At 40.6% G+C, this 24693-nt stretch overlaps 1 long non-coding RNA gene across 1 annotated transcript in view; it reads left to right on the top strand.

Moving 5' to 3' along the window:
- Positions 1–1978: 1978 nt before the first annotated feature.
- LOC118350913 (uncharacterized) overlaps positions 1979–24693 on the top strand; it is a 39238-nt gene continuing 16523 nt past the window's right edge. Inside the window, exon 1 of the long non-coding RNA XR_004805631.2 lies at positions 1979–2209. This is a non-coding gene — a long non-coding RNA (uncharacterized LOC118350913). The remainder of the gene's footprint in view (positions 2210–24693) is intronic.

Consider the following 24693-nt stretch of genomic DNA (forward strand, 5'->3'; position numbering starts at 1 on the left):
TTATCACAAATATAATTTTGTATTAGAGCAAGAAATCAACCAGATGTCCCATAAGCATATACCATTAGGACCTGGTTGGAATACAGATGGATCCGTGTAGGAAGTGACATTCCAGTTAGGATGAAATAAACACAGAACCACATTGTGTATTTTGATGCCATTTTCTCAACAGCTTGCACCTTACTGTACAGATTTATCGAAGTAGTATCTTTGTGCTCTACATAAAGCACAAATCAAAATATGCATGCTCTGGCATCGATCAGCAGGCAGCACTGCATATTGGTTGCGTGTTTATTTCTCCTTTCCTTACGTAAGCGTGTTTACATAACATCAATACCCAGAGCAGGAGCCAGATGATGTTATGCTAACTGATGGGAATAGCAAAGTACTGCAGAGCTCAGCACTTTTGGACACCGCTGCCTTCCGATGGTATCGAATAATGAGAAACTCTCCACCTTGAGAACACACCTCCTGGAGCTTTGTACTCTGTTCATTGACTTTGCTGCCTTTGGGTTGATGGTAGCCTGTCTTTATGTTACATTGATTAGTTAGGGTTTGGTTTAAGCAATTATGAAATCCTTTGAGGCTTAAAAAACAAAAAAACAAAAAAAAAAAACCAAAAAAAAACCCACGACCTGGCTGAATAGATAGGGACCTTCTTGAAGGTCTCTTGTTAAAAATTCATTGTTATGAAGTATTTTCGACATAGTGATTTATAATTGAATTCACAGAGCTTAATGTTAGGTCTGAAGGATTAACTTGTAAATTATGTAATTTGAGCTACAGCCATGCTAATTGTGTTAGTTCAGAAGATTGTTTACACGGACATGAAATCACTGTTTTGGAGACACCGGCAGAGTGAGACATCCCAACCAGATGAAGTTAGCTCCCCTCACCACTTCAGCACGTACTTTAATTAGTATTTATGTGCACTATATAAATACATAATTATTTGTACATGTCTGCTCTATGGTCTCTAATTAGCTTTGCCTCCTTTTTATTACCTTGAAAAAGACTTTTTTTCAGATGCCTCTATGTCTCCCTCCTCTCCAAATTTCAAAACTCCTAACTGAATCCTCTGAGCCCTGTGAACACACACCAGGATTTCATCTGGCAGTAAGAGTTTCAAGTCAATTAACAATCTCACAGCTTTGCAAGCCTCTCATAGGAATCAAACCTAAATGACTCTTCCCAGATACAAGTCATCTCTTGGGTAGTTTCTTGTCTTAGAGTAAAAAACACTTCCAATTACTTGTTTATGTCATCAAATGGCCACGCACTCCTCGGAGAGCCCACGTTAGAAGGAAAGTCAACGTCTAAATAAGCATTCATTTGTAAAAGATCTCCCTGTATTGAGAGGCCCAAGATAGTTTAAATGTATATGCTATTTCTATGTTATTTACCTACTAATTTACCTAATTTCCTATTCACTTTTTTGTCTCAGCCGTTTCACTTAGAGTGACCAGTAACACTTGATTTTCCCGGCCCACGCCCACATGTATTTCTAGCAGTTTTCTGTGTGCTCCACTTTTTATGAAAATCAAGTATATTAAAATCTGAACTTCTCTAGTGGTTAAATTGGGAGGGATTGTTTGTTTGTTTGTTTACATTACACAGGGTCCTTCACTTTACAAAAGGGATCAGGGACCTCATCTTTTCTTTCTGTAAATATTATTTAGCACATCAGTGACTAAAAAGAATTCTCTGGATGACAATACAACAATGTGAACGTACTAACTGCCACTGGACTGTACACTTAAAAGTGAGATGGTCAATTCTGGTGTATTTTACCACAATTAAGAAATATATGTTATTGAATTACTGTGGGCCTGCACTGTGCTAGAGGCCATGGCCACGTCCATGGCACTCTGCTGTCTAGTGCAGCAAATAATGCAGGAAATGTGGCATGGTGCTCTGAAAGATATGTTGCTAGACCTGAATATCTAGCAGTGGGAACCTAATTTACATACCAGGGCTCAGAGAAGGCCTAACATCAGGAGGTATGTTAACATGAGACAGTTTAGCCTTCTGAAGTGTGGGGAAGGGCTTCATGGGCAAGGGATCAGCATGGGCAAAAGATCTAAGGTGGGAAAGAATTCAATGTATTTGAGCAACTAATGAAAAGCCAGTGTGGATGAAGAAATTTATGACTGGAGAAAAATGTGACATGAAAAGAAGTTGGAGAGGCGTCAGAATCCAGATCACTCAGGTAAGAAGGATTTGGATTTTATTCCAAGTGAAAGGAAAGCCACTGAAAGGTTGTAAACTGGGGATTTACATGATCTTATTTATATTTTTACAAAAACCACCCTGGCTGTAATACAGATGGTGGATTGAGGAGGGAAAGTAGAAACAGAATAAATGGGGAACTATTTGAGTACTTTCTCCTCATGTATCTTAAAATATAATTTGCCTTTAAAATTAGACACAGAGGACATTGTATTTTTCATGAGTACATTTCAGGGAAAATAAAATGCAAAGTACATCCATTGGTAATTGTTTCATTATATGCATCTAAATTTTTTCTTTGACTTTTTCTACTCTGCTACTCTTTAATTTGCTTTCCCTTGTATTTTTCCTCAATGAGTAGGGGATTTTTTTTTTTTTGACCAAAGAGATAATTTATGATAAACTTATAAACTGTCTAACATTATTCACATGTCATGTATTACTATTGCTTTTCTTTAAATATCAGATAGTAAAAGCACTCCACAAAATATTTCACTGGCTCAAAATATGAACCTAAATTATTGATTAGTATCTTCCCATCAAGGTCAATATTGTCTTCCCTTTCATCTTACTTGAAACATCCAATATTTTCTTGGCTGATGGGCATGACCCCTAGGGATCAAGTAGAAGGTTCCTGAAGAAAGGGCACATCTCTGGAATAGGCCAGATTCTCCAAGACGTGTCTGTTTCAACACTAAAAAAACTTTTTTTTTCTTTAATACTTGAATTGCCAAAACCAAGGACTGGCAGAGAACACACATGGCATGAGGCCAGAATTCCCATGACCAATAGTGAAAATTAAGTTGTGCTAAGAAGATGTACCAAGGCACTCTTTGCCTCTCTGCATCTTCAGTCTTCCTTTCAAAGAGCCAAAACCATGTAAAGTATAAGAAAATACCTCATGATGGTGCATAACTCTGAATGCTTAGGCTGAAAACACCAGGAAACAGGACTTCATGTCCCTCTTCCCAGGTTTATGGTTTGAGAAGTAGCCGACACACTGCCATCCTATCTACAAAATCCCACCCTCTTCTCCATGTCTCTCCATGTCTCTCCAGATCCAGCCACTCTCAGAAAATAAGTGTGATGGGAAGGGTAGAAAAAGGAAAGTGTATCTTGGTTTAACTACACTCACTGCTGAAACAAATAAACCCTAACATTTCAATTAATGCAGTAGAAGTGTTTTCCTCCCTCACACAGTTTTCCAATTTGAGTTGCCAGGTGGTGATTAGGAGGTTGAACAAGGTCTGCTCCACACAGTCATTCAGGGATCCAAGTTGCCACAGGCTCAGCCCTCTAAAACATGTGGCCTCTTGGGGAGGGAGATAGGGGGAAATGGGAAGTTGTTCAAAGGGCATAAAGTTAACAGTTATACAAGACCTATAAATTCTAGAGATCTGCTATACAACATAGGGCCCCTAGTGAATTGTATGGTATCATGCACCTCGAAATATATCAAAAGGGTAGATCTCATGCAAAGTGTTTTTATCACACACACACACACACACACACACACACACTAAAAGCAAAGGGACCCAAGGAAACCCTTGGAGATCATGGATATGTTTTGTTTTGTTTTGTTTTGTTTGTTTTGTTTTGATGGATATGTTAGCATAGGTATATGCATATGTCCATGCTTAACAAATTGTATACATCAAATATGTGCACTTTTTGGTATATCAATTATACCTCAATAAAAAACATGTGACTTCTAATGTTTCCCTGAGCACCAAGAGCCAGTGAGCAGATGTGAGAAAAGAGAGTGGCCCACATATGGCAACTTTTGCTTGGTCAGACCACAAGTACTGCTATACTCACTTCCACTCATGCCTCCAGCTAGAATCCTAACTGCAAGGGAACTGAGATAGCTAGTCTGGCCCTGTGTCCAGGAAGAAGAGGAAACAGGGTTGGTGATTACGATGAGGATGGTGTGGTTCTCATGTGTAAAGAGCTAAAAAGCAGGAGTGGAAAGTGGACTGCTGGAAATTGTGTTTTATTTACTTGTTTGCTCATAGTTACAGAGAATCAGAAATTGGGAATGGAAAAAATTATTGTTTTTCAGTAGATGAATATCTATTAGAAATTTGAAATAGCTATCAACTTATCTCAACTAAAGATCTGAGAAAGGAATTTATTCATTACCTACATTCAGAGGGTGGAGCAATAATGATTCACCTTCGGTGTATTTGATTGGCAAACACTGAGTCTATACTGACTACAACATGAGTAAAAACAAAAACTTAAATGGGGCTTATGAATTTTTTCTTAGAAAAAAATTAAAGGAAATATCACAGGAAGACAGATTAAAAACATACCTCTGCCCATGGCTTATTTTAGAAACCAGAAGTAAAACACTCTCAGTAGAATGAGAGACAGCAAAACTCCTAGGAAATGAAAGTTGTGTAAGGAATGAATGGTCCAAGATGAGAAACGTAAAATAGAGGAAATGGGGGGAGGGTTGTTAATGACATTGAAAACTATAGAAAACGCAATAGGAACATTAAAATCATCTTTGGAAGTGTGTGGAAGGCACAATTGGAGCAGAGGAAAGTGAATTAGGAACATAGAAACAAACTTGAATTTTCACAGAATGAAAAGAAAGTGAATAGACGTGAAAGGATGTCAAGAAAGAGAACTGAGCTCACCATATAGGTGAGTTGGGTTTTGGAGAAAAGGCCAGAAAAAAATACTTTATGAAGGTGATTTAAGAGCTGTATATGGAGAATAAGAGCCCTTTAATTCCAGACCAATGTGAAGTAAAAGATACAAAGAGACATATCCTGGCACATATTTTGATTTATAAGGATAAAAAATTTAAATCCGACCCAGGGCCAAAAGATAAGCCACCCACAAAAAAGAGAAAGACAGGTAAAAATTCACCTGTCTCTGTACCTCTTGAGAATTGGCAATGAAGAGAAATTTCTATATAATATCAAGATGAAATCCATTAAGATCCAGCTCTTCATAGGCAGCCAAATTGTATGTTAGACAAAATAAAGGTATATTCAGAAATGCAATAACTTACTCAACGACATAATCAAACTAACTGGTAGTGAAGCAAAATTGAGAGCTCATGAATGGGGAAGTGACAGTATAGGAGAGCTTGGGGCAAGCACCAAAAGCAGCACATGACACATTAAATCTTAATGATCTCCTAAACACAGCTGAAAATGAAATCGTGTCAGAATATTTCTTGGAAGACAAAATTTATCCTGTAAAATGGTCTCATCTATTTAATGTACATCCTGCCCTTTCCCCGTCCCTGCAGCAGCCTCTGAGGCACCTCTCTGGGGGTTCTGCAGGACACACTGGAAATCCCAGGCTCTTACACTAATCATCTCGCCCTGAATTACAAGGTTTTCTGGGATGTTTTTCCTCCCAACAATTCTGACACCAAATGTGTGGGTTTGTCCCACATCAACAACCAGTTCTCCAAGTCTCTGGACACCACCTGGGTGTCCCACAACTCAATTCAATTCTGATACTAACCATCTGGAAATAGTGTTAGACTCCAAAGGCTCAAGGTTCAGTTGCACAAGACTCTGCCCTCCTTTAGATGCCAGACGTAAGTTCCCGAGTGCCACCTGTCCTTCTTACCAATGGGCTACACATCAAGGATTCCCATGACCTCAGTTTCAATGATTTGCTAGAACTACTCACAGAACTCAGGGGGAACACTTTACCCACATTTACCAGTTTATTATAAAGGATATAACTCAGGAACAGCCAGATGGAAGAGATTCATAGGGCAAAGTATGGCAGTGGAGGCAGGGGATAGAGACTTCCATGCCCGCTCTGAGGGTGCCACCCTCACAGTACCATGATGCATTCACCAACCTGGAAGCTCTCTGAAGCATGCCATTTAGAGGTTTTTATGGAAGCTTCACTACATATGATTAAGTCATTGAACTCAATCTCTAGCCCCTCTCTTCTCACTCTCTGGATGTCCTGGGGATGTGGGTGAGAGTTCCAACCCTCTAATCACATAGTTGGTTCCTCCCAGCAACCAGCCCTCATTCCAAAGCTATCTAGGGTTCTAGAAAGAGTCACTTTATCAATATAAACTCAAGAATGGTTGAAAGGGGCTCATTATGAATAACAAAACACTCCTATCCCTCAGAATATTCCAAAGGTTTTAGAAGCTCTTTGTTAGGAACCATTGACAAAGACCAAATATATAGTTCTTATTGTATCACACTTCTCATAGTTTCGTTTGTGTTATTTTATTATTGCTTTTTGTTTGTTTGATTCTTGAATGCTTGTGGTCTGAGTCCTTTCATGAATGGAGCAGGAGAAAATATCATAAAGCATTGAGTAATATAAAGAGTTCACACAGAGCAGGCATATAATCAAAATCAATATAGCCAGCAAGCCAGCCCAGAACTAAAGGCAGGGGGCTCTGTGTACAGGATATTTCTTGTGTTTTCCACAGACTGCCAATTACTTGGAAGAAGGGATATAATTGTCACACAGAGGACACAGCCCAGCTAGCACCTATGCTTGTGGTTCTCTGTTGTTTTTAAAAGTCAAATGGTCCAAAAAAAAAAAAAAAAAAGTCAAATGGGACCATTATTTTTCTTCTATGGACCCCAGTTTTTTTTTTTTTTAAGTAAGCTCTATGCAGGGTTTGAACTCATTACCCCAAGATCAAGAATCTCATGCTCTACTGACTGAGCCAGCCGGGCTCTCCTGGACCTCATAGTTAGGATTGGGTATACTAAGTAATAATTTTCCCAATTTTAGTCATTGTAGATACTGATCATGCTTACTCAATGGGGGGAAAATGAGTTCTTATGGACTGAATGAAAATATCTTACTCTTAATCATAAAGCACAGATATATAGATATGTGAGTACATACAGTACATAAAAGCATATGCAATATATCTCTGATATTAAAATTTCATGTGGGTGACTAGGAAAAAACCATATCTAAAAAGCTGATGATTTTATTTTTTTATTTTTTATTTTTTAAATATTTTATTTATTTATTCATGAGAGAGAGAGACAGAGAGAGAGGCAGAGACACAGGCAGAGGGAGAAGCAGTCTCCATGCAGGGAGCCTGATGTGGGACTCGATCCCGGGTCTCCAGGATCATGCCCTGGAATAAAGGCAGCACCAAACCGCTGACCCACCCGGGCTGCCCAAAAGCTGATGATTTTTAAAAAAAAAGGTAATGATGTTTTCATATAAATGACTTCTTTTTTTTAAAGTTTATTGATTTAAGTAATCTCTACCTCAACGTGGGGCTCAAATTCACAACCCCAAGATCAAGAGTCACATGTTCCTCTGACTGAGCCAACCAGATGTCCCAAATGACTTCTATCAGAAATTTTGATCTGTATTACTTTATCAGTATTATCACATTTGGTTGGAATTTCAATCAAAAGCAAATAAATGCCATATCTTAGCTTGTGAATAAGTATAATTGGTCATTCAACAGTGAACATTTTGCCAGACAATGATCTAGAATACAAAATGCTCAGGATATGAAAAGATAAAACTCTGTCCTGCTTCTCTAATAACTTACATTCTAGTTGGGAGAGAGAGATAGTAAACAAATTAATAAAAATATGGATAATATATCAACCGATGATAAAGTATTAGAAGAGAAAGAAGGCAAGATCTGACAGAGAAAAGAGGTATACTGTTTCATATAAGGTGACCAATTAGAGAAGGTTCCCTTTGATGAGGTGACATTTGAGTAGAATCCTGAAGGCTTTGGGGCAGAAACTGTTTGGATAACTGGGGAAGAATGTCCAGCTAGAGAGAAGTACAAAGGACCTGAGGTAGGAGTGGCTCAGTATGTTGGATGTTTTTTTTTTTTTTTTTTTTTATGATAGTCACAGAGAGAGAAAGAGAGAGAGGCAGAGACATAGGCAGAGGGAGAAGCAGGCTCCATGCACCAGAAGCCCGATGTGGGATTCGATCCCGGGTCTCCAGGATCACGCCCTGGGCCAAAGGCAGGCGCCAAACCGCTGCGCCACCCAGGGATCCCAGTATGTTGGATGTATTATAGAGAGGCTCATGGAGTAGCAACAGAGTGAGCAAAAGGGAGGAGTAGGAGATGGGATCAGAGTAGCAGGTAAAAGGGAAAGGTCAGGGGATGTAACAACATGACATAACTGAGTAAGGTGGAAAGCCTTTGAAAAATTTAAACAGAGGAGTTTATTATGTGATTTCCATCTTCAGAGGTTACATTGGCTGCCTAGTAGAGAATAGATCTTAGTTCGATGAGCTTGGAAGAAAGGAGACCAACTGGAAGACTACTGCAATAGTCCAAGCAGGAAATGGTGGAGACTAGATGAGGATATTCAGATTTGGGATACACTTTACAACATGCTTTTTTGGAAAATCCAAGACAGCCAAGACCACCATAATGAAAGATTTTATGTTGGGAAATACAACATCATCTTATGGTTCTAGGTCTTATTTAGGAGAAATCTTTGCATGTGTTAAAAAATAAAAGGGGATTTTTCCTGGTCTGGTAATTCTTCAGGTTAGCAAAAAACAAACCAGCAAATCTCATATTTTATTTTATAGGAAAATTTTGTTTGTAGTTGCACCAAATTTCTATTTGGGGAAGGAGTGGCTCTTATTAAAAGACAAGCTCTGCATGTTTGGTTACACAGATGTCCTTTATTTCTGAAGCTGTCAACAATATTTCCATGATTGCAAGTGGTCTAGGTTGATGTAACCTGCTATGCTACGTAGTGTTTGAAGTGCATTTGTATTTCCAGAGCTCAGAAAGTACATAACGAGCATTAATGAGTCTTCCCATGCAATTTTTAGCTCACTCCTGGCATTGATCAACTGTGTTATGCTTAGTGTGGTGAAACTTTCTTCCAGATAAAAAATCCGACTTTGGCCCTGAAATCTGTTTTTCCGATGGCTATTAATCAATTTTGCAAGCTGCCTCAAATTCTTTTTGGAGATAGGCTGTCATAAATAAGTAAAAAATAATCTTTGGTTAGTCCGGAAGTGGGGAAGTGCAAGCTAGTATACGTGCCAGATAGCATGGCTGAACATATTTATGCATATGGGAAAGCCTGACTCTTCCTTATGGTTACGTGGGTCATACTGCTTGCATATCACCCTCCTCTCAGTCTCACGAAGGGTTGTAAACAGCATGTAATCTAAGGGGCTGCTATCAAAACAAATTCATTTCATGAGATGTGAGCTGTCACTGCACTTTGGCAATGACTTGAGATCACTGGTTAGGGTTTTTATAGCATGTTTCCATAATGGGCCTGTATTCCTCATGAAGAGGAGGATTTACAGGGAAAAGAAAATTCACAAGTCTTTTTAAACAGAGACATAGAGTGGCTCCCTCATTTCTGGAGTGCAAATAGATTATATATTATATACGGCTAAGCAGTATGTATGTAAATATATATTGAGAAAATATTTGTATTTTATATCACAAATATTGTTTGCCCTGTGTGTGGTCAATGTATATTTCTAAGTATTTACTAAAGGAAAACCATGTGGCTTATCTTACACCTCAGATAAAGTGGAAAAAGAGCTGGCAGGCCTGAGATTGAGAAAAGATCATAAAATATTTAATGATCTGAGGACAAGGGGGAGAGGACTAAGATCAAACTTACATTAAAAGCAGTGCAGCCAGGATGCCTGGGAGGCTCAGTGGTTGGGTACCTTCCTTTGGCTCAGGTCATGATTCCAGGATCCTGGCATCGAGTCTTGCATCAGGCTCCCCCACAGGGAGAGGGAGTCTGCTCCTCCCTCTGCCTATATCTCTGCCTCCCTCTCTGTGTCTCTCATGAATAAATAAATACAATCTTAAAAATAAATAAATAAATAAATAAATAAATAAATAAATAAATAAATAAAAGTAGTGTAGCCAGCTAGCCACCAAAAGACAGCAGTCTCTCCACTGATTGAAGAGTGTAGGGACCAGAAGTATGGGGACCGAATTATTCATGGAAGGAACACACCAAAATGCATGCTGCGGAAGAGAGAAGCCCATGAGAGAAGCCACCAAGATAGTGCCTCCCCCCAGCCCCCCGTGTGTCAAGAATTGACATGTTTATGATCTTTGGGTAAGCACATGAAGGAAAGGAAGGGACGAAGAAAGAGGGGAGAGTCCAAGCTTCTGGCATAATCTTGCCATGGTTCCTAAAAACAGAAGGCTATGAAAGCTACAAATCCTTAAACCATGAAGTGCTATGTGAGTGTCTCTTCCACACCAACTCTAAAAGTAACAAATCATGTGATAGCTTTAAAAGAAAATAGCCCAAGGGCCACCTGGGCGGCTCAGTTGGTTAATCATCTGGCTCTTGATTTTGGTTTAGGTCATGATCTGAGTCCTGAGATTGAGCTCTGCATGGGGCTGGCTCCATGCTGGGTGTAGAGCCTGCTTAAGATTCTCTCTATTCCTCTCCCTCTGCCCCTTCCCTCCTCTCCTTCTCTTTCTCTCTCTCAAAAAAAAAAGAAAACAAAAAAATAAAACAAAACAAAACAAAAAACCCAACCCTCCTCCTCCAAAACAAAACAAAACAAAAACCTTTCAAAAACTAAATAAAAAATAACCCTTTTTTAGAACAGCGTGGGGGAGATTGAAAACAAGATAATACTTAAAGGTGAAGGGGGGGGAATGCACCAATATTCATAAAAAATTACAGACCCCTGAGAGCTCCAGACTTTTTGAAGATCCCTAACACTGAGAGAAGTGTTCCAAGTATTCCGAGAAGTCAGCTTTGCTATGCACAGACCAGGACCTGGAGTCCGTTTACAATATCTGAAAACTTCAATGTAAGTTCTAATTAAGTTTGCTTCTCTAAAGATCATGTTTAGTAAAAGCAGTCTGGAAGTCAGCAAGACCCAAGATGTGCTTGGGAATCTTCTTTTTAAGTCTTGCTCTTAAGGAAATCTGTAACTATTTGTAGTTGTTTATGTCCTTATATGGAAAAAGAATGTATTTTGCTGGAGAAAAACAAAAATAATGAACTGGATTTATGGCTAATTTCTCTCGATTATCTTCTTTCACAAGACCTTAATCCAAGGATATTCAGTGAAATAATACTCCAGCCCTAGAGACAGTTACCAGAAGTGCAAGCACTACATAGGAAACAGATATATCATTTTAAGATTGCATATTGTAATGTCCTAAATCACCTTCTTGTCACTAAGAATGAGGCACTAAATTTCTTTCTGAGTGAGGAGGCCACCTAAGCAGTTAGGGATGATGGTAATATAGTATCATGCTGGTTTCCAGATTTGGTAGCTGTCCTGTAGCTCTCCAGGAGAGTGCCTTGTTTTTGGTTAATGCACACTGAAGTGTTTATACTTAATGGGCATCATGGCTACAATTTACTCAAATGGCTCAGGGAGGAAAAACAGCAAAGAGAGAATAAGAAATCAAATGTAAAATGTTCATGACTAAGTGATAAGATGAGAAAGCTTTTTGAATTATTCTTGCAACTTCTCTGTAAGTTTGAAATTATTTTTTAAAAAATTAAGACAAATACAAAAAGACAGTTTGAAGAGTGTCTAATTGGCCAAATTTTAGATTATTTGAAGTTCAAAAAAATTGTGACCATGATTGTAATTCAACGAATAAACAAGAATCCATGAGTCCACAATGAGAGAGAAAGAGAAAAGAAAGGAAGGAAGGAAGGAAGAGAGAAAGATAAAAGAAAGGAAAAAGGAAGGGAGGGAGAGAGGGAAGGAGGAAGGAAGTACTTAGGACCACCAGAGCCTACTATTACGCCAACGTCTTACTCTGGTCTTAACTCTGACTTTTTTGGTAAAAAAAAACGACAACAACAAAAAACAAACAAAAACAACCTTTACCATGTCTTTTTGAGAGGAATTAAAATTCATCAGTTGCTTAGTGATAGAAAGTTTTTTTTCAGAAGAATGTCAGCTCCCCTATATTGAAGAAAGGATAGGCTAATAATCACCATTTAACAATTGTTCCCGGGTCACTCGGTTTTTGTCCCCAGTGCACCAAAGAATTGGCAAGCTGAAACCAGAATGAGGAGATAGAGTTTAATGAGTAGATAAGTATAGCAACTTGCAAAAGAGAAAGTGGGCCAATGCTGGAGCCAGGGTGGCAAAGGCCCCAAGAAGCACCAGCTGCATTCATTTAAGCCAGCTTTTTGCATATGTAAATTTGGCTTTGATTGACATTTTTGATTGACAGCTGGTGGGTATATACACTTCAGCTTCTGAGCTTGCACCTACCCAGGATACATTCTGTTGTGATTGTATTCATTTATATATTGCATATTTAGGAGTTTCTAATGGGCTTTGTTGTGACTTAGGGTTACCTAAGGGCAAGTTGCACCTTTTATGCGCATGTTCAGCTATTTGGAAGTCCCCTTGTGGTTTTTGTGTGGCTCTGTGGTTAGGCCTTTCCTGTTCTGTTAACTCTCAGGGTGGCTCTGAGACTGTAGCTGGCATCTGCTGTATTCTTCCCTGCTCATGCCTGACTTGCCTGACATTCTCCTCTCAAGTGATTGGACCCCAAATCATTGGGAATTGAGGCAATGACCACTTGGCTTCTTGGAGCTGTTAAAGATTTGGGGCGTCTATCACTTGTCAGGTGTCAAGGACAGAAGGTAGTGGTGGCTGGTGGTGTCCATCCAAGGGACTTCCAAAAGGGAAAGAGGCACAGGCACCTAAAGGTTGATATCCTTGATTGAGGACCAGTTGGAGATTGGTAGCCTGTAATCTGGAGGAGACAAAGGGCACTGATATATTGATTAGTGGGGGAGGGGGGGTCCAACGAGTAATGTCAAGAAAACCCCTAGATGAGGGGAATAAAGGGTATAACCCATTGCTAATATGGAGGACAAGGGATTCCACCAAGGGGTTTGGGTGTATTTGTTTTCAAGGTTGGTGGCATGAGTTAAAAGTTCCCATATATCTTGTTGGATTTCTAGGGATTTATTGACATAAAAGCAACATTCCTCTTGCAAGAATAGACAAGTTCCTCCTTGTACCACTATAGCAGATCCAGGGCTCGTCTATTTTGGAAAACAACTGTGGCAAGAGAGCATCTTTCCCAACCTTAATTAGAACTTGGTCACCAGGTTCATATAGAAGATGCACCTATTATTTGTTGGTAGGTACTGTTAGGCTGTATTCCTTTAAAGCCTACTGGAATTTAGATAGATGAGCTTGTATGTCAGTAGTCTCTGGATCTATGAAGAAGTCTGTAATTAGGAAAGGTCACCATAGAGGGCCTCAAATGGACTTAAATCCAGGGCCTTCTTGGGAGCTATGAGGAGAAGGGTAATTGGCAAGGCTTCTTTCCAATCTAGAGATGTCTCTTGTGTGAGTTTTTTTAATGATACCTTTTAGGTGTTGGTTGGCCCTTTCCACCTTCCTGGAGGACTGTGGCCTCCCAAGTACATTGGAAGTGGTATTTGATATCCTGTGCTTTGGGACAGATTGAACTATGGTATCTTCAAAGGAGGGCCCATTGTCACTCTGAAGTGACTCTGGGAGACCAAACTGAGGGATGATTTCATGTAGAAGTTTGGTTACTTCAATTGCCCTTTGAGTTTGTGTGGGGAAGGCATCCATTCACCCTATGAAAGTGTCAACAAGCATGAGGAGGTATTTGTATCCTCTGCAGGGTGGCATCTGAGTAAAATCCATCTGCCAGTCTTCTCCAGGGTAGGATCCTTGCCTCTTTATTGGTTGGATTAGTTGTGGGTGATGAGCACCCCTGGGAGTTGTTACATATGTGCAAGTGGGAAAAGAGGTTATTTGTTGAACCATCTGGGAGAGTCCTTTACCTTGGAATGTTCTGGAAATGAGAGTTTATAAAGCATCTCTCCCTAAATGATTCATGGGAGGGCTTTAACTAGTTTCCATTGAAGACTTTGAGGAATGGCCAAGATTCCATCTAACGAATACCATCTGCTGTCATCTAGGGAAATTTCTTTTTGTTTACCCAGGCTTTGTCCTTTTCTGTATATTTGGTTTGTGGCAGTGATAAAGGGCCAAGTATGAGGGTAGGAGAGGCTGCCTGATTGGCAGTCTGATCTGCATCCTCGTTGCCCTGTGTTATTTCTGAGTCCCCATTTTGGTGACCCTTGCAACGGACCACTGCCACTTCCTTGGGTTGGTGTATAACCTCAAGCATGTGGGCTATGTGAGTTGCATATTTGATGGGTATATTTTTGGAGGTGAGGTGGGTATATTTTTGGAGGTGAGGTATCCTCCAGCCCTACGTATCCTCTTTCTGTCCAAATGGTTGTGTGGGCAGGTAGGACTAAGAAGGCATATTTGGAATTGGTGTAGATGGTAACCCTCTGATTCCTAGCCAGCTCTAGCACCCTAGTAAGAGCAATGAGTTAAGCTAGTTGAGCTTATGAGTTGCTTAGGTGGGCTTGTGCCTCCATGGTAGAATGAAGGGACGCTATAGTATAATCAGCTTTTCTCTTGCCTTCTTCCATGAAGCTAATACTATCAGTGAACCATATTTCATTTTATATTTTATAAAGGTTGGTTGGCAACGTCAGGCCTAGGCTTTGTGGGTATGGAAAGGATCTCTGTGCATGAATGGAAGGGTTTTGTGTCATGCTCTGAGACTGGTAGTTGGGTAGTGGAGTTGAGAGCGCTGCAAGTGAGGGTTTTCTAGTAGTAGAATTTGGTTTGTGGAATTCTGCTGTCAGAGAGCCCGTTTGATGCCTGATTAGTCATGAGGTCTGGATTTTGATGAGTGCTGAGGATTTGTATGGGTGCTCCCAATATTAGTTTTAGAGATTCTTCTGTTAGTAAGGCCAGGGCTCCATGGGCTCAGAGGCAGGGTGGACCTCCTCTGGCTGTGGGGTCAATACATCTAGAAAGATAAGCCATGAGCTGGGGAGTGGTCCCAAGTTTTTGTATTAAAACTCCCAGAGTGATGCCTTCTTTTTCATGAGCATAAAGTTAGAAAGTCTTGCTGGGTTTGGCAGACCTATTGCAGGTCCCTGTTTAAGAAGCTCTTTAAATTGCCCATAGCTAACTGTTGTGAAGGTCCCCAGTTCACAGGAGTAGAGTCTAACTTGCCATTTAGAGCATCATAGAAAGTCTGGACAATAAGTCCATAGCTGGGAATCCAGATTCTACAGTATCCCATAAGGCCCAAGAAGGCCTCAGTTGCTTATAGCTCTGGTAGTACCCATTATAAGTTAATTATAGCTTGGATTCGTTTTGGGGAAAGACTATCTTTAAGGGGATTATGAGAACTCCCAGATAAGACACCTGCTGCACCAATTGAGCTTTGGACTTGGATATTTTATAACCCCTTTCTGTCCAAAAGTTTAGGGTTTAGGCTATGTTGGATGGCCAACTCTTGAGTGGGGAGCAAATTATCCACATATTGGAGGATTGCTCCCCCCGAAAGTTGTCAGTCTTGTAAATCCTTAGAGAGGGCTTGGCCAAACAGATGAGGGCTACCCCTAAATCCCTGCAGAAATGTTGTCCATGTAAGTTGCTAGATGGGTGCACAAGGGCATTCCCATGGAATGCAAACAGAAATTGCAATAGGATGCAAACAAAAGCATCTTTAAGGTCCAGGACCATAAACCAGAGGCCATTTGGAGGATGGTGCCCAGTATAACATATAGATTTCACACAGTTGGGTATGGGGGTATAACAGCCTCATTAAGGGCTCACAAATCCTGGACTACGCAATAGCTGTTGTCCTTTTCCTTAACTGCTAGGATGGGAATGTTGCAAGATAAAGTTGTGGGGCTAAGAAGATCATGTTTTAAAAGCTTGGTAATTATGGGCAGTAGATTCAGCCTTGCTTCAGATCTGAGAGGGTTTTTTTGTTTTGTTTTGTTTTTTTTTGAGGGTAGTAATGGGGGCCCCTAAATTCAATTATAATGGGTATGGTTGATATTGCTCTTCCAGGGATTCTCTGATCCCAGATGTCAGGGTTGACTAGGGAATCTCAGTCTTTTAGCATTTGTGTTGGAATTGGTGAGGGTCATTTTAAGAGAGCCCCTAACATGTTCCATAGATAGTTTTTAGTATAAGGCTAAAAGATGACTACAGACCTCTATTTTTTTAAGAGGTCCTTGCCCAATAACGGGCTGAAACATTCAGGAATAATTTTAAAAACTATGGATAAATGCTTGTCCCTCCCAAAAGCAGAACAGGAGATCAGTGAAATGTCTGATGGCCAGTTGGCTAGACACTCCCATGATGGTGCAGGTGTTAGAGGAGGGAGGTCCAGAGAAGGAAGTCAAGACACAATAGGTGGCCATATTATCAGGTAGGAAAACAGTTGGCCTACCTGCCACAACCATTTGCAACCTTGGGTCCAGTTGGGTGATGTGGATGCTCAAAGATGGGGCCAACTGGAGGGGGCCTTCTCATTCTTGGGCAGTCATCTGGGAGGCTGCTGGTAGCCCTGGTCCCCTTTGGGTCAAGGGACAGAGAGAAGCCCAGTGCCCCGTTGCCCAAATTTGTAAGAGGAGGATTGTTTTTGTTGGGGCAGCCCTGTGCCCAATGCCTTTGTTGTTAGTAAACATGGCATTTATTTTTGATTTTTTATTTGCTTGGGGGGGCTTTGGAAGCAGCCTGGTCTTATAAGTCAGCTAGCATTTGGGCATGCTTGACATCTTTTCTTTTTTCCTGCTCTGGAGTTCTAACCTCTGTTTCTGTATCATGGTTATAAAGGGTCATGATCACCATTTCATTTAGGTCAGCCTTAGGTTCCTGAACCAGTTTTTTGTAAATGCCCTCACAGGAGTCTAAGTTGAGATCGGTTTATGTTGTGAAGGCCTCTTTTAGCCTATTTATAAAGGTGTTTGGGTTTCCTTCTGGGCTCTGACTGATGGCTATTACTTTGGAAAAGTTAATGACTTTATGGCAGGCATCCCTTAATACAAATATCGAAGGGATTTCTTTCCCACTGTTGGGCTTCATTGCTATAGTCCCATCCAGGGTCCACAGGTGGGACCATGGTCTCTCTGATAGGATACTTAGGATTAGAGAAGTACAGACCATCTGCATACTTTCTTGCCTCCTTTTTCTCCCTTTCTAACTCGGTGTCAGAAAGCACTTCTCCCAGGATAACCATAATCTCTTTCCAAGTCATTTCATATAGGATGGTGATATGTTGAAAGCCTTGATATATCTATCATGGTTATCCGAGGAGCTCCCTAGTTTACCTTTGTTTTAGTTCCACTAGGGAGAAAGACTTATGCATAGATTGTGTCCCAAACTCACCACCTGCTGCCTCCACTAGGGGTTAGTTTCTTTATGGTGGGGGTAAGGGAGGTCTCCAGTGTGGCAGGGTTGAGGTGGGGGTGCCTCTGCAGGAGCTGAAGGAGACATAGGAGGTGGGCAATGTTGTCCTAGGTGGTCAACGTTGTCCTAACCAGAGGGTGGTGAGAGTAGTAACCTTACAGTTCTCCAATAGGTCCTTACTTTCCCTGAGGAGAAAGAACACCTGAACATAGGGGATTTCTGCCCATTTGTCTAGTCTTGTAGTATAGGTCTAACTGAAGACCAGTATTGGAATTTAGTGTTCCATTAAGGGGCCATGTCCCCCCACCCCACCCCGCCCAGGGAGATTGTATAGTGGTCATGCCATGTTGCAATAGAACACTAATTTCCTTTTCCAAAGAGTTGTGGGGTCAAGCCAGTTCTTTAAGATAAAGCTCAGAAGAATTCCCTTGGGATGGACTATTCAATTCCCATCTAGAAAACAGCATGGAATCGGAGAGCCCTGTATTCCAGTGTCAAATTCACGATCCAGCTTGTGGTCTGACACCAAAAAAGTAGTTGTGGAAGACGTATCCTACTTGTACCCAACCAAAGGACCCACATAGAAGCTGGTGGCCATTCAGCATATGTAGGAATCCCTTTCTAGTGGAAATCTGGGGGAAAAATGTACTGAGATGGATCAGTGAGGTTGATGATTCAGCCAATGGGTGACCAGAAGGAGAGTAGAGTCCTGGGAGCAAGGGATCTGCTCAACCAGGGGAGAGTGGTGAGGATAGATAGAAAGAGAATTAATAAATGGCCTGCCTGCAGGCCAAGAAAATTAAGAAACGAGATCCCCTTACCCAGTGATCCAGGTCATGTGACCACAACTACCAATGAAATAATCAGTTATGTAAGAGTCATTAATACATACTGGGGAAAAAAATGTGTGTGTGTGTGTGTGTGTGTGTATAAATACATAGAAAGAAAGATAATGTGTAAAATATTAATGATACTGATATTAAATCTGTGACATGGGTACAAAGATATTCTATTATTCCTTCAACTTCTTTGTATGATTGAAAATATGCAAACATACAAAAGCTTCTCCGATACCAGTGCCACTTGATATTTGACTAGAGTTCTAGAAACTCAGTGCTAGAGGAGGTAATCCAACCCATCAAGTTGTTAAAAGACACATTTATTACCTTGCTCACCTTCTCAACCACAAAATATACATAAGGGAGAGGATTTTCTAATGGCTGCTGAATTTAACTAAAGAGTAATTCCTGGGGCTCCTGGCTGGCTCAGTCAGTGGAGCATGTGAATCTTGGTCTTGCAGTTGTGAGTTCGAGACCCAGGTTGGGTATAGAGATCATTTAAAAATAAAATCTTAGAAAAAAGAGTAATTCTTAAGAGCTACAAGATGACTTGCCTTGCAGGTAGGCAAAAGAGTTCAGAAAATAAGGAAAAGTAGCATGGAGGCTCTGCTCTCAAGTTTCCTACGTAATGGGTACTAGTTGGCCCAAAGTAGAGGACTGGGCTGACTGATACTCTGAAACTATCATTAAAACATCCCTCTACCTTTACAACTTAAGGTCTTAGAGTTGCCATTATTCACATATTAAGGGATTATCAAATTCCTCCTTATTCTCAATTTTTATTAATACACACCTGTCTTGAGAAAAGTCTGTGGAAATAGTTAACATTAGACTGTGTTCTGTATTCGCAGATCATCACTCTGGCCTCCTCAGCTATGAACTAGCTCTACTGTGGCATGAATCATAGAGAACACTCATTGATTCTCATAGAATGTTAGTGCTGTCCCCAAGTCAACAAGTCGTCTGTGAGCTCATCTTCAGAAAGAATGTCCACTGCTGCTACAGCCATACAATAAAAGCTCTAACAGAAATAGGATTATTTTTGCACAAACAAGACGAAGTGATTTTTAATGTTTGTATTATTTTTTAAAAGATTTTGAGAGAAAGGGAGTGAGAGATAGAGAGAGAGAGAGCACAGCTGGGAGAGAGGCAGAGGGAGAAAGAGAAGCAGACTCCTGGCTGAGCAGGGAGCCTGATACAGGGCTCGACCCCAGGACCCTGAGATCATGACCTGAACCGAAGGAGGATGCTTACCCAACTGAGCCACCCAAGGCGCCTCTAATGTTGCTATTCTTATTACAAAATCTATTTAAAATTACCTTACTCATATCTAAATATCTTAATCATACCACATCTAAACATGACACGAGATGACTGATCTTTGTGTCCAGAAACAGATCTGACCTACAACTGCACTGTTTTTGTGGCCACGCATCCCACTGCTCCCGGGGGACTAGAGGTCCACTTCAGTGATAGTATTTATAAAGCAAACCGAGACGTATTGCTATTATATGTTAGAATTGGTCCATCCATCACAGGCGTGCCACAGACTCTCAGAGGGAACAGCCAGCTCTGCAATCTTGTGTAGCCAGACTATCAAACCACGAAGGAGGAGAATAATAGCTGAGGCGCATGAAATTGTAACTTCCAGGGAGAATTTGTTGGGGAGGAAGAATAAACAATTCTGTGAAAAACTTTCAAGGGCCAGTGCTCTATACACATCAATCCTTAAAATAATCGGTTTGGAGGAGCTCTAGTTTTAACATTCTGTAACTCTTTAATTATGCCTTAGGGAGTGGTGGTGTCCAGAGTAGGGGTGCATGAGAAGATTCACTGTAGAACTTCTATTTCTGTTTGTTTTTCATCTAAAAAAAGATGGGAAGTAAGTTTTATTAGTATTTAATATACAGATTCACACCAGTGAACAGTGTGTCTGTCCAGTACAAGTCAACTGTTCACCACAGCCTACTGTACACGAAGCAGAGCCCAAGGGAAGAGTGGGGGTTCCACCACACTCAAGCTGACACGGGCCTCCTTCAGCTTTCCATCTACTTGGATATAATGGTGTTTGGCTTGACCCAGTTGAGTTGGGTCGTGCATTCGCCATTGATGTGTTTGGGCATTTTGAAAGAGGGTTAATATTAAAACAAATGCAAAACTACTTCATATGCCCAGACTGTACCCAGCAGCGGATGTCACTTTCAAGCCATTCATATCTAAAGAAACCGAAGCTGGTAGAACTAGTTCTCAGTGGGGCTGAGAAACATTTCTTTCACTAACCTGCAAGCAGAGCTATCGTCATTTTGGTTATGATGGTTTTGACTTGTACATGGTTCACTACCTTTGGGCAAGTTTCTATACTGGAGGTGCGCAGTCATGATCACAAATTGTAAGGACCAAGAGGACCAAGTGAGAGGCAGTTCCACCAAAGCAGCTGACTCATGAAATGATGGGAGTCTTAAAATCATGGTTCTCACTGAAAGGGGTTTCTGGGAGGTCAAGGCCTTGGGAACAGCATGAAGCTGGGCCACCTGCCTCAATAACTCTCAATCCCATTCCTGGGGTGCTGAGTATCTTTTTGTTTTTGATTTTGGGAAGACCCTGAAATCAGTGGAGTTTACCTAAAACCTCCCTCTCACCTAGAAATACTGGGGGAAAGGCATGTTTTTCATTCCAATTATAGGTTCTCAAAAGTTGACATACTCAAAGAAAGAATGCAATGATAAAACAGCTATAAATTACCTGATCTTTGCTCTATGTGGGGCACTGTGGTTAGTTTACAAGCATTATCTATTTCTCATTGTACAAGGTTTCTAAAGAAGTCTTACGACACTGACCACACCTCATTTTAAAACGACCATGACTTAATGTCTTAACACTCATAAACCCAATGCATGTGGAAACTTTCTTTTCCATGATAACTGCTACTATCAAGCATGAGTTTCCTCCATGCAGATATTTTAGGCTTGTTTTAATTATTCTACCTTTTAACAGATCACCAGATCTGCTTTCAATTCCTTCCACCTCAAGCTTTTCAAAATACAGTGTATGAAAGTTCCACTCCCCAGCACCACCATCCCTCCATTGAAGCTCAGCCTAGGGACGGTGTGAGGCCTGTAGTAATTTTCAGTGTCTGAGCCTGCTGGGATGGCAGAAATACAGCGCAAAACAAGGGGAAAAGGCCACTCAAGGCTCCTAGAGATCAGGGGATGTATATTAATGACCTCATTGGCAAATTTCTCAACTGGAAAAAGGAGAAGTAAGTTCAGGAGAATTTAATATGGGTGCTATGGTTTGCTAAGTGCTAATGTATTTGTTACCTCACAACACTCACAGGCTCTAGAGTCTCCTAACCTCAGTTCAAATCCCATCGACCCAACTTACAAGCTGGGTGATTTGGGCCTGTTGCCTTATCAACAAGGAAGGACAGTAATGATCCTACAATGAGGATTAGATGACTTGTTTTTTTCTAGATACCATCAGTTACATAGTAAACTGTCTAGGAAAAACTCTGGTGTTTATCCCATACCATGGCACTTTATACCTCTGTACTCTGGTCATCAAATGTGGAAAAGGGATTCCCTACATTGAGCAATTCTTGCACACCAGCTGGGTGTCCTACAATTCAATTTTGACACTGCCTCCCTGGAATTGGAGTCAGACCCCACAGGTTAAGGACTGAGCCCTGCAAGACTGTCCTCCCTTTCCGTCCACCTCAGTCAGATACCAATGTCAAGTCCCAGTTCTCACCTGTGCTTCCAGTCAACCAACTATAAAGCAGAGGTTCCCATGAACCCCATCTGGGGTTTGATTAAGTTGCAAGAGTGGCTCCCAGAACTCAGAAAAACAGTTTGCTTTCTAGATTACTCATTTATTATAAAAAGACATAACTCAGGAACAGCTGGATAGAAGAGACACATAGGACAAGGTATGTGGGAAGAGGCTGAAGCTTCCATGAACTCTCCGGGTGAGTCACCCTCCCACCCTACGTGAGTTGGCCTCCACCCGTTGGCCAACCTGGCGGCTGTCCAAACCCTGCTCTCTTGGGTTTTTATAGAGGCTTCATGGTGTAGGATGTTTGGTGAAATCTTTGGCCATCAGTGATCAGTTTAGACTCCAGTCCCTCTGTCCTCCCTGAACAGCATTATTAGGGATTTTCCAAAAGTCACCTCGTTCACATAAACTCAGCTGGGTTGAAAGGGGGTCGTCATGAATAACAAAAGACACCTTTACCACTCTTTTCACTTAGGAAATTTCCAGGGCTTGGGGAAATCTGCACCAGGGACTGGGATGGAAGACTAAACAGATATTTCTTATTATAAATCACATTATCACATAAGCACTCAATATATGTTGGTTATTTTAATCTAAATCCTCACAGCAACACTGATAGGTAGACACTGTTGTTCTCATTTTACAATTGAGGAAATAAGCTTAGACAGTACCTAAGCAATATCCTCAGGTCATACAGCAAGTAAAGGATGATGCTTGTATTTGTACCGAAGCTCTAACATTCAACTTCTTTTCTCTACATCACACAGCTCCATGAGAAAAAAAAAAAAAAAAAAAAAAAAAAAAAAAAAAATATATATATATATATATATATATATATATACATGATAATGAGAACCAAGCACAATCTTATATAGAGAGAAGGCTGTGAGAGTCATGTCTGACCTTCATTTTTTTTTTATCAAAATATCTGGAAATTGGATTTGTTCTAAATCTTTTTCAGAATGATTATGACGATAATTGTGAGTTCTAAATTTTGAGGAGCTGTTTTATGAGATGTGGGAAAATAGTTATTTCTTCAGTGATAAGTAATAGCTATGTGTGGAATGTGGCCTGGAGTTTCAAGTTTAATTGTAAAACTGCTATTCTTGTTATTGCTCACGTATGAACCAATTTAAATTCTGCCCAATTTCTAAATTACTTATTGCCCGTACCATAGCTTTGATTTTTTGGCTTACTTCTACATATGCTTCTGTGATATGTATACTTCTATCTAGCATAGAAACGCTATGCTAGATAGCTTCTAGCTTCTAGAAAACGCTAGAAAACGACTAGAAAAACTAAGCTTTTCTTTTTTCTAGCTTCTAGAAAACGCTAGAAAACGACTAGAAAAACTAAGCTTTTCTTTTTTCAAGAATTAGAGATGCTTTATTTCTAGAGACAAGAAGCCATTGAAATTGAGAGAGCTTAGCAAGCAACAACAATGTAGCACACTTTTCTTTTTCCCCAAGCTGTCGATAACTGGAATAGTTCAGGCACCACATCTAATCTCTTACATAAGTCTTATGCAAGAGATGTGAGCCAGTTCTTTCCTGAAACAGTGCCAGAGCTAATTCAGATATTGAAGGGCTTTTGCTTCCTAATATTCCTGGTAAGCATGGCATACACTTACTTTACTTAGTTCACTTGGGATATTTTTAGATGACTTGGATAAACATACACACACACACATTTATAAACAACCTTGCCAACACAGTGAAAGCTCATATTGTGTCTGTTCAAGTATGCTTAGCTTGGGCAGGGATGGGGAAAGCAAGAGAACGGTTTGGGATGATTAGCACTCTTTCCTTCATCTTTCGTAGAAACATATATAATAACTGAAGACATTTTTAAAACAAGCTATCGTTATTTGGCAGGCCTTCTGTGGGACAGAACTCCAGCACAGGAGGCTAGCAGCCCTGTCACACTGGCTCAGGAATTTGATTTTTCTTATTCTAAGAGTGAAGAGGCAGAAAAGCAGGAGGAAAGCAGGCGGTTAAAAGTCCATGACAGTACTCAAGAACAAAGTGGATAGATTAGGTCTCAGAGATCCTGTTTGACCCCAGGCAAAGAGTAACAAAGAGGGAATCCAAAGAGAAAAACAAAAGATACAATTCAAGGAAACTTCTTCTTTTTTTCTTTTTCAAGGAAACTTCTTTACTGAGAGCTCAGACTTCTGGGATAGCCCTCTCAGTCTTGGTCTTACTAGTTGACCCCACTAATGCAGACTCATAAGTCCTCTTTCAGCTTCCCAGATGAAGGGAGGTAGTAGTTGCTTTCTGTAGCCATTTCTCTTAGAATATTAATGAACCCTGCACTGCCTCAGGGCAGCTCTTGTTCTTGTCACAGGGAATATAGCATTGAACAAACTCCTCTTGGTTCCTGCCCTCATGGGATTGACTTGAAAGATATGGTCCAGGGCAATGGTTCTCAACCCTGGCTACACTTAGAATCAACCAGAAGCTTTTATAACATATCATTCCCGGGTCCCCCTCTCTGGGAGGATAATTATTTACTTGGCTTGAAGTGGAGTCAGGGTGGAGCCGAGGTTGAGAACCACTGGTCTGTTGGGGATAGTGCTGTGTGCAGGCTGCTGCGCCACACAGGCTGTTATGCCATCATGTTCTTCAGCTTT

Source organism: Canis lupus, chromosome 16, assembly GCF_003254725.2.
Source record: "Canis lupus dingo isolate Sandy chromosome 16, ASM325472v2, whole genome shotgun sequence".
In the NCBI taxonomy this organism is placed as follows: Eukaryota; Metazoa; Chordata; class Mammalia; order Carnivora; family Canidae; genus Canis; species Canis lupus.